This window comes from Oenanthe melanoleuca, chromosome 10, assembly GCF_029582105.1.
Source record: "Oenanthe melanoleuca isolate GR-GAL-2019-014 chromosome 10, OMel1.0, whole genome shotgun sequence".
NCBI lineage: Eukaryota > Metazoa > Chordata > Aves > Passeriformes > Muscicapidae > Oenanthe > Oenanthe melanoleuca.
This window is the reverse complement of record NC_079344.1, coordinates 17,891,012-17,895,477: the sequence shown is the minus strand read 5'-3', so window position 1 is coordinate 17,895,477 and position 4,466 is coordinate 17,891,012.

The following is a 4,466-nucleotide window of genomic DNA, read 5'->3' as shown; positions in this document are numbered from 1 at the left end:
TGCATCACTGTTTTTCTAAGCTGTCTCCCTTGCCAGGCCTGTTTTAAGCTGCTGAGCGACATTTGGAGGTAATGGACCATATTCTGGGCTCTTGCTCAAATTTTCCCCAGCCTGGAATCCTGAAAACTTAAATAGAAACTGTCTGAGGGAGGGCAGAGGAAAAACTGAGCGCTGAGCTCAGGATGGGACCCAGCAATAATACCCTGCGCTGCTGCAGCTGGGAATCTCATCACAGGGCACATCCTGCTCACACATGTCTGATGGGAAGCTGGCACGAGCCCCCAGGGACCAGAGGGGACCCCTTGCACCCCTCTCACACAAGATAAAATCCTCCACATGATCCCTTCCTAAACCATGACCCTGTGTGGTCCCGCTCCAAGGCTGCAGCAGAGCTGGGATGTTTGCCTGGATCATGCCAGCAGTTTTCCTGGCTGGGTTTATGGTGCCAAACCTTTGCTGAGCAGTAAATCACACCTGCCCTGCTTCAGGTGGTGCTGGCACATCTCATGGGCACCCAAAGCCATCAGGGTGCAGGCAGGCACCCTGTGTCCCCAAGCCCCATAGGACACGGCACGGTGGAAACCTGGCACCTCTGAGTTGTTTGGCCCAAGGGGGAGGCTGATGGATGTCTGCTCCCCACCTCCAAAACCCTCCTCCTGCCTCATCTAGAGGGAAAAACGAGGTTTCCTTCTGCTCAGAGGCAAATTACACCCTCTCCCCTCTGTGAAATGGGGTCAGGGTGCCCGTGCTGCCCACGCCATAGCTGGGAGATTGCTAGGGCCATGCTGCTCCCCAAAGGTTGGAACAGCTTCTGCCATTGACTCCAGATCACAGCTCTGCACCTCCCCATCCCATTCAAACACACATTTTTATTATCTTCACTATTTACATGCCCCCAGTGAGGGATGGGGGCTGCATCCACCTCCATCCACCAAGCCTTGGAAGCCTCACTGTGTTTTCCTTCCCAGTGATTCTCGTCTTGTGCCCAGGGATTAAATAGAAGGAGCGTGGCCTATTTTGTAAGGAACTCTGAAAGCAAACCAGGTTATTTTTAAGGCTTGTGGTTGTATTCCTGCTGCTGGGAAACATCCACTTCCTGAGGTCAGGGGAGGACAGGCAGTAACCTGGAAAAAGGCAGCGCGGACGGCGGCTCTCCGGGGCCAAGCTCTGCTGGCAGGGTTTAAATCCTCTAAACTGAAGGATTGGGTTATTCAGGGCTTGCAGGATCAGAGGCAGCTTCAGTGCTGCCACTGTCACCCACCCACCTGGGGAAGGCTGGGGGCCCAGGTGGGCTCCTGCCAGGACATGAAACACAAACCACAGCCCAAACAATCTCAGAAGTTTCCTGGCCCTTCCCTGGCACCATTCCCTGCCAAGCTGGCTATAAAGCCAGCACAGTTCAGGGAAGACCATGGAATGGTTTGGGTTGGAAGAGGCCTTAAAGGTCATCTTGTTCCACCCTGAAGCCATGGGCAGAGACAGCTTCCACTGTCCTGGGTTGCTCCAAGCCTCATTCAACTTGGCCTTGGACACTTCATGAACAGGGCAGCCACAGCTTCTCTGGGCACCCTGTGCCAGGGCTCTACAAGCCTCACAGGGAACAATTCCTTCCCAATATCCCATCCAACCCTGCCCTCTGCCCATGGGAAGCCATTCAGCCCCTGTCCTGTCACTCCAGGCACTTGTCCAAAGTCCCTCTCCGGATCTCTTGGAGCCTGTTTTGGCCTTTGAAAGGGCTCTAAGATCTCCCTGGAACCTTCTCCTCTCCAGGTGAACACCCCCAGTTCTCCCAGCCTGTCCCCAGAGTCCTCAGAGAGCATCTTAGGGAGAAGGAAGGAGACAATAACCCCCCAGCCATCCCACCTGTGACAGGCTGGATCCAGCACCTCTCCTGGGTGAGTAACACCAGCAGCTGCTCTCAGGTCAGGTTTCAAAAGGAGCTGGAGGCACTGGGGCTCACAGGCAGGGATGGACACAGCAGGAGGGGAGGCTGAACCAGTTTCCAGGCACCTATTCAAATGCAAATAAAGAATCCACCCAGGGCAGGTTGGATCCTTTGGCTTTGAAACCCCCCTGCCCCGGGAAGCTTTAGCCATGCAAATGCAGGGGTTCAACAAAGGTGGGACTTTATTCCCAGCCCAGCTTCAGGCCAGCACATGAGACTAGGATCCATCACATGTCTCCAAAATCCTCCACTGCCCTGGACCACAGCAGCTGCAGGACCGTGGAACAGCATTGTGCACACTTCTCCTGGGAGTGAGCACAGCACCCCCCTGAGCTCAGGCAGGCAACCCCACTCTGTTTTGGGGAGGCATGGTCCCAGGGCTCCAGCCTCTCTATCCCCATCCCCAAACCTCCCTGGCAGCTCTCAGGAGATGCTCTGGACTTCACCCGGAGCCAGGAGCAGCATCCCGGGTCCCCTCGGGGGGCACAGGTCACGCTGCCTGATGGCAGGCGGTGGGGAGCAGTGTCCTGGGGGGCAGGAGGACACCCAGGCAGGTGGAAGGGGGTCAGGTGCTCCTAGGAGCTGTGCTATGTGGCAGCTCAGGGGCTGACAGCTGCACAGTGTGTCCAGGCTCAGCTCCTCCGCTCGGCTCCAAGCCCAGCCCAGTGCCCCGGGATGCCGGGAGCCCTCCCGCCCTGTCTGATTGGGGCCAGTCATGCCCACAGCCCGCAGAACAGGCTCGGCTGGCAGCGAGCCCGGCACGACGGGATGGAGCCCGGGGGAAGAGCTGGAACGTCACCCTGGGAGCACCTCAAACAAACCCACACGGGGACAGCGCTGGCCCCGGCATCCTGGCATCTCTCCCACCACCTGCCCACGTGAGAAAAAGCACAGGGATTACTGCTACAGGGCCAGAGGAGAGTCCCAGGTCCAGGGAAAGTATGGAGTGCTGAGGACCTGGACACCAGAAAGCATCCCTCCACAGCCCAGCTGCAATTTAAATTTCAGACAAATTAAGACTGACCTCTGCTTCCACACCCAGCAACTCCAAGGCAGACAGACAATGACGGAGGGATAACCACATCCCAGAGCCTGGGCTCCCCACCCCTCCTGCACAAACAACACACCCAGAGACTCAGCTCCCTGGCAGTGCAGGACCTACCTCCCCGTGCTCAGCACCTTCCCAGGCACCAGAGAGAGGGAATCTGGGCTGGCACAGAGAGCTGGGACAGGTCTGACCTGAGCATCACCCTGGCTATGCCTAGCAGGAGGAATTTGGAAGGCTGGGACAGCCCCATTAAAGCTGATTCCCAGTTTATTCCCCAAAACAGACACCACTGATCCCCCATAATTTCCCTGGGCTGGGAGCAGGAGGGAGCATTTACAGCCACAGCCAAGGGAACCAGCTGGTGCTCGTATCTTTGCCTGGAGGAGCCGACTCAGGGTCATGCTTCGGAAATATTTGAGAAGAACAGCAATTAAAAGATTGGAGCTGGCAGGCTGAGCTGTCTCCCTCTGCCCTGATCCATGCTTGTGTCCTCCCACCTGCATCCTCCCAGAATCACTCCTCTACACAGCCACACACTCGTCCACCTCCCAACACGGTGTGCATGGCAGTGAAACTCCACTTGGCTCCATCCCCCGAGTTGCTGCTGACCCTGATGGGCAGGCAGGACTTCTCCCCGCTCCCCCAGGAGTGCTCCCTGCTCCCTGTTGGCAGCTGTGCCTCTCCACCCCCCTTGCCAGCCTGTGCTGGCAGCGTGGTGTGCACAGCAAGCCCTGTCCTGCCCCGCCAGCAGCTGCACCCCGCGCTCCCCCTCGCATGGGAGGAGCTGGGTCGGGTCCCTGCGCTCCTCTGGAGGCTGATCCCCAGTCACTGAGCACTGGTGGGTGTATCCATGTGGCTGACAAGGCTCTGACCGGCAGCTCTGCTTGTCCCAGCATCACCCTCCAGCTGTTTGGCTGGTCCCTGCGGGACCCCAGCTGATCCTGCCCACCCTGGAGCATCTCACTGGGCTCAGGATACAGGCACAGGTTGTCCCTACAGCCTGACAGCCTGGCCCATACACAAACCCTGGGCTCCCAGAGCTCAGAACAAGCATGCCAGGTTTTCTTCCCGTGGTGGAGGGAGGCCCAAGGAGAAGAAGCAAGACAAGAGCTCGGGGAAGCCACATACAGGAACAGAGGCAGCCACGGGCTCTCTGATCCTGGCTGCAGTGCTCTCCAGAGAGGATGCTCCAGCCACAACCTCTGCTGCCACCTCCCAGCCCTGCTGCCACCTCCCAGCCCTGCTGTCACCACTGACAGGACTCACAGGGCCTCAGCCTTGGCTTTCCCACGCAGGAGCAGCCTTGGGAAGTGGGAGGAGGAAACGGATCTGCTCCGTGTTCCCGGTGCTTCCTCTCAGCCCTCTGTGCCCTGATTTTTTTTTTCTCTTGTGGGAGCAGGGAACAGCCTGTGTCACATATAACAAAGGCAGTGTCAGACACTGCTGGGGCATGGGAAGCACTGTGTACACTCC